The sequence below is a fragment of the Macrobrachium nipponense genome, chromosome 6, assembly GCF_015104395.2.
Source record: "Macrobrachium nipponense isolate FS-2020 chromosome 6, ASM1510439v2, whole genome shotgun sequence".
NCBI classification, from domain to species: Eukaryota; Metazoa; Arthropoda; class Malacostraca; order Decapoda; family Palaemonidae; genus Macrobrachium; species Macrobrachium nipponense.
The window spans coordinates 89,014,464-89,026,963 of NC_061108.1; positions in this window are offsets into that span (position 1 = coordinate 89,014,464).

Below are 12,500 nucleotides of genomic sequence, written 5' to 3' on the forward strand. Positions count from 1 at the left end.
TGGAACATGCAGTTGTAATCATGAATCAATGAAAGTTTGTCATTTAGGTCCAAATGCCTCTAACTCGCGATCAATGCCATTCAGCTCTGTAGAATCATAAAATCAAAAGAAAAAATGGATGAACGATGTGAAAATGTGTAGTATTAAATAAAGTACAATAAAGTAAGAAAGTGAGAAAATTTTATCATTATTGATGATAACATTTTCTAATAAAAAAATATATTATTGCATAAAATTCTACCTCTTTTATAAAGAAGTGGGGAGAAAATCATTGACACTTTCATCTCCATAATTTTACCCAAGAGACATCTCTAGAATTTCTAGAGCCTTGCACCAGAATGTGCTCTACCTTCAGCAATCTATCTCTGTACGCCCACCCACTGGCATCAATCCTTTCTAAAAGGAAATGGAAGGTTAAGATGCAAATATGTATACTGAATCCACGTCTTAAGGAAGGAGAAAAGTCTGGAAACGTCTTTCCAGTATTTATATTTATAACTGTACCAGAAAAGAGTACGACAATCAATTCTACCACTTCATTAGATTATACCACAATACTTGATTAATTACTTGCTGCATTGGATTATACCACAGTACTTGATTAATTTTCAGCTTCTTTTTTCAAAGAATCTCAACATGGGCAGATTTATGATAGAATGAAAGACGAATTTAATATTCATGAACTTCTGAACCTAAAGATATCCCGTCGAAAATATGGAAGATATTAAAGACGACTCTTGCTCTAATCTTTCATCTATCTATATTACGATACTGCAATTGACCCTGTTACTGCAGAAGAGTATTTCAATATTGTAAGTGGTACCTGAATGGTCAATATATATATATCATATATATATATACATATATATTATATATATATATATATATATATATATATATATAGATATATATATATATATATATATCTATATATATGTACATAGATACATACTAATACATACATACATACATATATATATATATATATATATATATATATATATATATATATATATATGGAATGAGTGTTGAGAATATATAAACACCGTTATGAATGTAATTCATTATCTTAATATATGCATATTTTGAGATGACAAAATGTCAATTCAGGAGTGTGTCCGACGGATGTGGTGAGTGATTGCATTCTTTAAAATGATAGATTCAGTGTTAGTTTCCATGGAGACAAGCAGGCTCTGGAAATATAGACACGTCATTGTCAAAGATTGCTGCCTCAGCAAAGACAGGGCACGGTTTATGTCTTGCATGAGCGGAAGTAGGTATGCTTCTAAATCTGGATTTAGTTAGTTTCATGGGTGTGACTATGAACTGTATATGACGTCATGTATCTGTTCCAGTGCAATGAACTTGTTACGTCATATCAAGGGGAGTGTCTTGTGAGAAAGTTAGTGTTTGTGTACGTATGAGCTGCTACCCTACATAATGGGAGAGTAAGGTTAGTGGGTGCCTAGAAGCAGCCCCGATTTAGAATAATTATGTCATAATTGTTTTTAGTGTGTGCAAATAGTGCTGTAATGGGTAAGCATACTTTCGAGAATAATTTTATCTTTTTGTATCTTAAACCTTTATTTCAGCGATGTCATTTTTCATATGACTTTTTGATATATGTCATTTTGGTTTATTGCAATTTAACTATGTGAGATTTCTTTCTTTTTCTTTCTTTTCTCTCCAGATAAATCTGGTAGATTCTCTGGCAGGTTCCTCGTGAAATTATCTGGAAACTCTTGTGGTATTGGGAGACTGTGACTTCGGTTATGTATCCTAAGACTGATGTCTAGTTATTGTAGAGAAAGGGATGGATGGGTTTAGTTCAATTCCCCAGGGATCTTTGGGTTTCCTGTTTGAATTATAATAACAGTGGTGCATTGTTTGGAGTTTTAATTGGGTTGTGTATAGGAACTAAAATTTCAGATTATTAACTTATTCAGTTAAACATTTGTTTCTTTGAGAATTTTATCTTTTTAGTTGATTTTGTTTCTTACTAATAAATACTATATTTTTTTTTATAATTTGAGAGTCTAATTTAATGACCTAAGGCAAATGTGGTATGTGAGATGCACAGTGGTTGGATGGTTGAGAGAGAGAGAGAGAGAGAGAGAGAGAGAGAGAGAGAGAGAGAGAGAGAGAGAGAGAGAGAGAGGTCACACAGTGCCTTACTGGTTGAGGCCATGCTACCAAAACGCCTCGATCAGAGAGGATGGGGTGCGTAACATATATATACAGGATGTTCCGAAATTAGAGCCCCCCCCCCCCCCCCCACCCCACCCCACCCCCACCTCTACAGTATAAACTACTAAATTGATATGAACAAAAACAAAAGTAATTCAGAACAGGTATTTATTTAAGATTCTCTAATTATTTAATATTTTGTGTGGCCTCCATCTGCCTGCACCACAGCCTGCACTATTGAGGGGTATGATTTCAGCAAATCGCAAAAAAGCTGACTCATACTCCATTTCCCTGAGCACTCCAGTCATCTCTCTTTGCAGGTCGTCGAGGCTTGGTATACCATCATAGTTCACTGTGCACGCTTCAACATGATCCTTTAAGCTACTACCAATGTTTTCACACACATTAAGGTCAGGGGAGCTACCTGGAAATTCACTCGACTTGAAGAAATCGATACCACTGTTTCGAACAGCTCCTGTTTATAAAGAGCCTTGAAACATGGTGCCTTATCATGCAAAAATGTGACTTCTTCAACAGATAACACATTTTCAGGATCTTTGAAGAAAAGAAATATTCCACCAGTAAGCACAGTTTCTCTGAAGTATTGGCCATTCCATGACTGACCTTTTTCTTTGACGATCCACATTAACCGTTTAACTGTGAAACACAGAAAAATTCCCAAGCATTCAGGAAATTTCACAACTTGGCAATAGCGCAGGTCATCACTGATATCATCCAACCTTGCAACCCAAATTATTACATTTTTATGATTTGTCTTCCTGACTGTGTAAATGAAGAATTCCTCCGATGTGGCAAAATGGAGACAGTCAGCTTCATCCCAATCTTTAAGAAATGAACCACAAACCATGTCATCGCGAAAAGAGTGAGAATCTTGGAAGCCCGGAAGTCCTTTCTCAGGAGTCAAAACACATCATAGCTGAGGCAGTGGGTAGACCAAGAAAGTCTTTACGGAAATTGACGCTTGAACTAGAAACAAAAAGGGGAAAGAAGAGAAGTTTATAGTGCTGTATATCGTAAGATGAAAAAATCTGGTAACGAGCCATTTCATGTTAACAACAGAGAGAAGACTGTGCATGGTTTGTGGTTTATTTCAGACCGCACAACAACTTATCCGACAATCAAGATATTCTGGTAGTATCTCAAATCGAATATTATGCGTTTTAAGGCACTAGGTATATATATATATATTATATATATATATATTATATATATATATATATATATATATATATATATATATATATATAGTTGCCTTAAAACGCATAATATTCGATTTGAGATACTACCGGAATATCTTGATTGTCGGATAAGTTGTTGTACGGTCTGGTTTACCTAGTGTACAAAAAGGGATCCAGGTCATAGCGAATGTGATAACTTGGTTCAGAATCAACCAGTGCATATTGAAGACAACAGCGCGAAAGCGCATGAAGAAATTCAGAAAAGTTTTTCTGTGATGATATATATTTCAAGGAACCAGTCTTCCAATTCAAGATACTACTAATATGGAATTAAATGCGAGAATAAGGATTCACCGTAAACAATAATTTTAAGAAGACGGAGGTCAACTTTAAGTAGATATGCAAGTGTTTAATGTTACTCTAGTGTCGCTTAACCAGTGCGGGCTCCGATTACTCTTTATATGACAAAATATTATATTCAATTTCTTTAGAGTTCAGTTCTTTTATTTAAAGCCTACCCTAAAACATTTCTCAATAGAGACTAGGATGTCACTGTTGTCAATACAGCAATATGCAATTTAAGTAGAGAAGTAACATAGCCATAAAGCAATATATAGGAACAAAATGTCATTTACAGAGCGCAGTGTCTTTGTATGGCACCATAATTCTGTTCTTTTTTTTTTGTGGTGGTGTTGGTTTGTTTGTTTGTATGTTTATATGGTGTTTTTACGTTGCATGGAACGAGCAGTTATTCAGCAACGGGACCAACGGCTTTACGTGACTTCCGAACCACGTCGAGAGTGCACTTCTATCACCAGAAATACACATCTTTCACTCCTTAATGGAATGGCCGAGAATCGGACTAGCGACAACCGAGGTGGGACGCCAACACCATACCAACCACGCCACTGAGGCGCTTGGTGGTGGTGGGGTGGAGGAGGGGTGGGGAGGGACCAGAGGCTTATAATGGAATCTTTATGACTCTGTGAAAATGAGCTACTCCTTATTGCTGCTCCATTTTCTGCAACAATTCACAACTTTCAACTAAATACCAAATACTTAGTTTACGACTTAGGTCAATATAGATAAAATGCATTAAAGCTAGCGCACCATAAGTCTTTAGCTATTGGGACTGGTTAAAGCTGAGATCTCTTGGCTTCAAGCTTTGAACACTAAAAAGCAACACAACATTATTATACCAGAAATAAATCTCATATACCCAGTGGTAGGCTCAGATGAATAGGATTTTTCTTGTATATATTCCATATTTCTATTCTCATGTTGTAATAATCCATCATCTCTGTATTTGATGTCTATAATAAATAATCGATTTCTATACCCCAAGTAATATAAGAGCAATTCTTCTTTTATTGGATAGTGAAGTGATGAAATCTAATATGTATAAAATGTAATTGATAAACAATAAATATTAATGCCAAAGGTTTTTAAAAGTGGTTTTAGGTAAGCATTGCAAATCTGAAAAATTTATAATTTTCTTTATATGCTGATAATAAAAAAAAGGTAGGTGAATAATCAAGGTTAAAACTTTTGATTTCCTATGTATTTTGAATAAATTATAAGAACATGAACGAGGGTTTCAAACATAGCTTGAAAAGGAAAGAAATGCTAAACGAGAAACGACAGTGACAGAACCATAAGCAGCATAATATGAAAGATTACTAAAGTGAAAAACAAACACAAAAATACATGGGAAAAAAGTGGCCTAGACCCTTTGAAACACCAAATGCCAATTTATAGATCTCTTTGATGTTGCACAGCTTGGAGCAAGAATTACTTTATTGCCTTTTCGATCAATTGGAGCTTTTAATTTTCTACGATATACCTTCCGGTAGCAGCATCCTCTACTTTCCTTTACGCGGTTGTTGGTTGGTTTTCTATACGGAGCTTTTCATTCAATTTTTGAATTTGACAGGGGAGTCTTTGTGGAAATTTTAACGAATAAATTGTCAATTAGGGAAGAATTTTATTGCATCTTAGATGTTTTTATTTTATCTTAACCCTTAAACGCCGAAGCGGTAAAAAAAAAAATGTCTCCCGTGTGCCGGAGGTGTTTCAGAGTGAGCGCCGAAGCGGAAAAAATATTTTTTTCAAAAATTCACAGCGCGCTTAGTTTTGAAGATTAAGAGTTCATTTTTGGCTCCTTTTTTTGTCATTGGCTGAAGTTTAGTATGCAACCATCAGAAATGAAAAAAAAATATCATTATCATATAAAAATAATGCGATATATGATAGCGCAAAAACGAAATTTCATATATAATAGTATTCAAATCGCGCTGTGCGCAAAACAGGTTAAAGGTAACGAGTTACTTCTTTTTTCGTTGTAATGACACTAAATTGCAAATCATTTTGGTATATAACACATCGTAAAACGATAAAAGCAACACAGAGAAAATATTATCACAAAATAATGCATGAATTCGTAACGCACGGACCCTCGTAAACAGATATTTTTTCAAAAATTCACCATAATCTAAATATTGTCTAGAGAGTTCCAAGTTTCTTTCAAATGAACGACAAATGATTGAATATTACTATACTGTAAGAATATTAGCTTACAAATGCAGTTTTTGACCATATCTGACTAGGTAAAGTTGACCGAATGTCGAATTTTTTATATATATTTTTTTATATGCAATTATTTCTCAAATAAGAAAAGCTACAACCTTCAAATAGGTTTTCGTTTTATTCTACATGAAATTGCGCACATTTTCATATATAAAACTCTATGAAATGCCTAATATGAAACGGAGCAAATATTCCGAGAATGGAACGTATGCATTTCGGAGATTTGTGGCTGAGAATCCGCGTGGCTGAGAGAAGGAAAGATTTTTTTTTAAAATTCACCATAAATCTAAAATAATTGTGCTTAGAGACTTCGAATTTGTTTCAAGATGAAGATAAATGACCGAATATTACTAGGCTGTAAGAGTTTTAGCTTACAATTGCGTTTTTCGACCATTTCGGTAGAGTCAAAGTTGACTGAACGTGGTTTTTTTTTCTATTTATCGTGATTTATATGCAAATATTTCAAAAATGAGAAAAGCTACAACCTTCAATTATTTTTTTATTGAATTCTACATTAAATTGCGCACATTTTCTATATAAAAAACTTTATGTAAACGGACTAATTTAAAATGGTGCAAACATTACCACAATCGCACGTATGATTTTTTCGGAAGAGTTACCGCGCGGACGTAAAGAAAATGTTATTTTTTTTCATAAATTCACCATAAATCGAAATAGTGTGCTAGAGACTTCCAATTTGTTGCAAATATGAAGGTAAATGCTTGAATATTACTAGAATATAAGCGGTTTAGCTTACAATTGCGTTTTTCGACCATTTCGGTAGAGTCAAAGTTGACCGAAGGTTTGAAAATTTGTCACTTATCATTTTTAATATGAAAATATTTCAAATTGATAAAAGCTACAACCATGGGTTGGTTTTAGTTGTATTGTGCATGAAATTGCGCACATTTTCATATATAAAACTTTATGTAACGGCTAATTTAAAATGGTGCAAACATTACCACAATCGCATGTATGATTTTTTCGGAAGAGTTACCCGCTCGGACGTAAGGAAAAAGTTTTTTTCATAAATTCACCATAAATCGAAATATTGTGCTAGAGACTTCCAATTAGTTGCAAAATTAATTTAAATGATTGAATATTACTAAAATATTAGAGTGGAGCTTACAATTGCGTTTTTTCGACCATTTCGATAGAGTCAAAGTTGAACGAAGGTTGAAATTTTGGCACTTATCGTTATTTATATGAAAATATCTCAAAACTGATAAAAGCTACAATCATGAGTAGTTGTATTGTTTTTCATAAAAATGCGCACATCATATATAATACTTCATGTAACGGCTAATTTAAAATGGTACAAAAATTATGTCAAAGTGACGAAATAATTTCCGAGATGTCACAGATACTTTTTAGTTGCGGCAAGAAAGAAATTCGCGCTTGCGCGCCTGCGTAACGATTGTAAACAAAACAACACCTTGATCCGTGAACTCCCAGCATCCCCCAAGGCGCGTGATTCAAGAGTTTTCGGCTGGTAGGCCTAAAAGTATTTTTCCGCGAATTTTTAAAAAAACTTTTGTATGTCGACGTAAAATACGTCCAGTCGGCACCCGAGAGACAAAAAATGTCGACGTAAAATACGTCCAGTCGGCGTTTAAGGGTTAATATTAAAAGGCTTGAAAGAAAGTAAGCATATCGCTAAATATGCTTAATCACCAGAATGCAGATTGTTAGAAATATTCAAATTATCATTTTTACTGGTGGAGATATTATTAAAACCTTTCGGAATTACTTTTTCTTCAGTTATTATAATAATTCCAATGTTTAAATTCATGAAACCTAATCCACAACAAAGTTGTCCATAAAGTGCGATTATCTTAAAAGTACTATTACATTTACAGAAGTTATCATTTCCAAGAAATTCAGCTCTCTCTTTCAAGGTAGAGTTGAGTGTAAAATTGCACGCAAGGGAGTCTTGGTATCAAATGATTTGTTCCCGTACCTCGAACTTTATGTTACACCATACGGGCAGTAATGTGATTACGGGTAGTTCTTTCGGGTATTATACCGAGATCTAGTGTTAGATGATCCATTTTATGTATAAACACGTGGCTATAAGGGGTTCTGTGATTGGCTGCTGAACCTGGTGGTTAAACCAGGTTCGGTTACAAGGTTTGTAGTTAAAAGGGCCCAGGTTCCCCAATCAAAGGAATTTAAAAGGTTAGTGTGCTTATATATCATTGACATATTTTACCATTTTCCAATGCAGATTCAAGTTTTCCATGCCCATATTAGGTCAGAGCTGTTCGGGTGCTGATATGGTACTAAGTCGCAGAAGAATGTAGTGAAAATCAGCTGTTACAATATCAATGCGCAACTATTCCACACCCATACTGAGCTGCTGTTGTCCCTTCTCCTGATACGGTACTAAGCTGCTAAATCATTCTACACATTCTGAATAACACGCAGGTACAGGCATTATGAATAATACAACTGTTCCACATTCGCACCAGGTGAATACTTTTCTGGATGCCGATAAAGTACATGCCACAGTAGAAAAAATGGACATGGTCATTAGTACAGAAAGAGGCAATGTAAAAAAAGGAAATATATATACATATATATATATACAAATATATATACATGTATATATGAATAGCTGTTTCAAATCCTTACTTGGTATTAACAGATAATGGGTGATGTTAAAGATAGTTTTAGAGGTTGATTCACTCAGGTTGTTATTGACATGCAATTAAGTCCGGCTTTAAAATTCCAAATGAGACCTAGACCTTGTGTCCCAGTAGTGTTTTAAATTATTTGTCTCTGTGTGGGCAAGAATAGTAGGGGCTTCTCTATAGGAATGTTAGAGGTCTTTGGCAAATGTTCAAATGATGTAGAACATGTTTTCTTTTTTATTATGGCTGTCTGCACGGCCGATGGTTTTTGACATTGATAGTTTTTTTTCTTTTATTTCTTCTCTCGGTGAGATGTGTAGTCAGAGAAGTCATGGTAGTTGTAAATCGCAGTGGTTCCATTACATCTGATAGTAAGTATGGCTCATACGGAACGTCATGTTCTTTCTGCCATGCTTATGGGCGGCTGGATTGTAAGGGGTAGTGTGCTGCATCTTTGTGATCTCTTGAGAGAGACTGAGAGTTTCCAGGCCTGTGATTGGCTTATCAGCAGCCAATCAGGAGCGTCGTAAGGGACTAGACTAGACATCAGATGAACGGTTGATGTGAATCTACCTATTAATTTGGCCAGGGAGGTACAGCTTTCAGATATGAATGTCACACCACTGTCAGATGTGATATTGTCAGGAATGCCAAAATGGTGGACCCAACCACTGGAAGTACCTCTGCCTTCAGGCATTGCGATGAGGATGTATCTGAACCCATTCGATGGTTTTATGTTTTCACTGTGTCGAGATTGGAGTCACCAGAATTTGCCAATGCTGGAATTCCTTCATTATGTGATTACTTTTTTTGACACCTGTAGCATTGTTCACCCTGTTTACTTTTTCCTTTAGCCTCCTTGTTGTATGCCAGATGAATTTTTTTACCACTAATTTTGCTTATATTCTGCCTGATGGGTGGGAGAGTCTGTGGATTGTAACAAAGACATTCGGGAGGAATCTTTGCACCAATAGATGGAGACATCCTGTTCTGGAATTGCTGAGGATAGGTAATTTTGTGTTGTTGAACACTATAGACTTGTTGTTGAGGTGCAGTAGTCTTTTGTTTTTGTATCTTCATGGTGGGAATCGACATGATTACTGATATAAGCTAAGTTGATCTCTGTTGACTTTCATTCTGAATATTGTATCTGCTAAGGATTTTTTTTTATTTTAAGTGTTTGTGGATGCAACAAAATTTGGGAAAGCTGAGAGTTAAGATTTTTGTATGGCAGTTTACATCCTTGATGTTGGTTAAGATAAGGATGAGTGTTGATGAACTATTAGGATAGTGAAAGTTATACCCTTCAGTATGTGTCTGAAATCTTCAGTGTTCAGGTGCCAGGAGCATTGCAACGGGCACTTTTATATGAACAATTGACCGAAGACAGCTCAACTCCCTGGCTTTTTAAAGCAACTCGGTTAAGTTTCTGATAAAAAATCAAGGGAGTTGAGCTGTGTTCGGTCAATTGTTTATATAAAAGTGCCTGTTGCAATGATGCTGGCATCAAAACTATGGGTAAGTTTATTCCAGCGGTAAGGTAACAATTGAACAGTGGTGCTTTTCAGAGCATCTTAATTAATTTGGAAGGAGCCAAAGCTGCGTGTCTGGACATTTTCATTCAAGGCGTTCTAGAGAGGAGCAATAGTTTATATAGTGTTGTGCAGGAATCAGTGATAGTAAGTTACCTAACAAAGGATTCTTACAGTTCTTTTATGGTAGTCAGAGTTGGGTATTTCTTGATGGCAGTACCTTGAAGGGTAGAAGATGGATTCTGTTTTCAATGGATTGATGGAGAAAAAGTATGTTTGCAATCTGGTTTTGATGACCTTCCTGATTTTTGAAGAGGGTGTTGTCATCGATGTGCCATCATAGAAGGGTAGATACGCAAGAATGTTGTCTATCAGCCTCTAGAATGTGTCCCCTAATTTCCATTGGCCGAAGCAGATATAGTTTAAGGTAAAGTGTCTCAGTGGCCCATTGATACCTTCTTGAACCAGGAACTCAAAGTACCACTTTGAACCTGAAGAAAATTGTTTCTGCGTGTGGGGACGAGATCCACTAGGAGCTAACATTGACTGAGGACACACAATCACAAATGCACGAATATGCACACACACACCACAACACAACACACACACACACACACACACACACACACACACATATATATAATATATATATATATATATATATATATATAGCTATTATAATATACATATATATTGTATTAATCTAATTATATCTATATATTTAATATAGGTAATATATAGTCTTTAGTGATATATATTGATTATATTAGTATATGAAGTTTTAGGCCCATCCACCGTGCAATGTTTTTATTCACATACACTGAACTACAAATTCCATTTAATATACAATTTGCTCTACCTCGGAAATAATATCGATGGAGCAATTATAATTGATAAGCGATATCCACCTGGGGTCTCGAACCACCGACAGTAACATCTATGATTTCAGTGACGAGTGCTCTTTATATATATGCACACAACACACCTATATATATATATATATATATATATATATATATATATATATATATATAATATAAATATATATATATGATATATATATATATATTATATATATAATGTAAATAAATGTGTAAATGGAATTTTTAAAAGAAAATTAATAAAAAAAAGTCAATCGACGGCTGTGCTCACGTCAACATTAGGTTGAATAGTGAAACTATGTAGCAGTAAGCTATAGTTACTCAATTCTGAATTCTTATCTCTATACAAAACAAACAGCAAATTCTGAGAAGCTTACATCATCCATTTCTATGGAAAGGCTGCAAATGACAATCAGGAAAGTATTAGCTATAAGAAAAATTGCTGACTCCAACAGTGACTGTTGGGTACTTAAAATCAGTCCCATATTCAGTCTCAATGAGCCTTATCTGCATTTCAGCCCTCTATTAACACATTATGGAACAGCGAAAGTTAAACTAATATTGAATAACTGAATTACAGTGCCATATTGCTTTAATCATAAAAGGAACCTGAGGTAATTATTAGAGCGGAAAAAATCGTGAAGTAGTAAATGCCTCTCTGAGTTGTTTTTTGTAGTGGCGCTCATAAAAGTAGCTCTGAGTGCCATCATAACATAATTAGCTGTCATAGTATCGCTTCTTCGGAAACGAAAACAGCTCCCCGCACCCCGCTTTCCTTGGCGCGCTTTTACGTCGAAAAATCTGGAAGAATGACGTATAACATTATGTCTCAGAGTTTCCCGGGAAATATCCTTTTTATATTATTAGTAAGAAACTGAGGACAGGCACAACTGACGTTCCAACTTCTATATTGTGTAGGAAAGTTGGACCTAAAAGGCTTTGGATGTATAATCTGATTGTCTTGGTGGAGTAAATTCTAATTTCTTTTAAGCTCATCCGTCAATAAGCTCTCTCGGCAAAATATCGTAAATGTTAATGTTCTGCTTAAAAGATAAGACCAAAAAGCCAGACAACTACACAGTGTTTAGCTTTTATATTGATGGCGTACCATTATAAAACAGTATCTAAATAAAAGTGCAAAATAAGAATAAATGAAGGAAAATTATCTATCAGAAGTACAGTAATTAAACAGTTGTCAACCAGAGATCGATAACTTTGTTGCAAAGGCAGAAGAATATAAGCAATTGAATCCTGAAAAATACTTCAGGATTAATTTTAGAATAATCATGTGTAGTAATCTGAAATCCATTTGGTATCGATGAAACAATATTCCCTACATTTACGTCCCCATATATAAAGGTGCTGATCTTGATTCTAATTTGAGATAAGAGAAACTGCCAAAAGATAATTCATTTCTAATTTTCACATTTCATAGTCCAACCATACTAAAATTTGTAAAAACATTTTACCTACTGCTCTGGC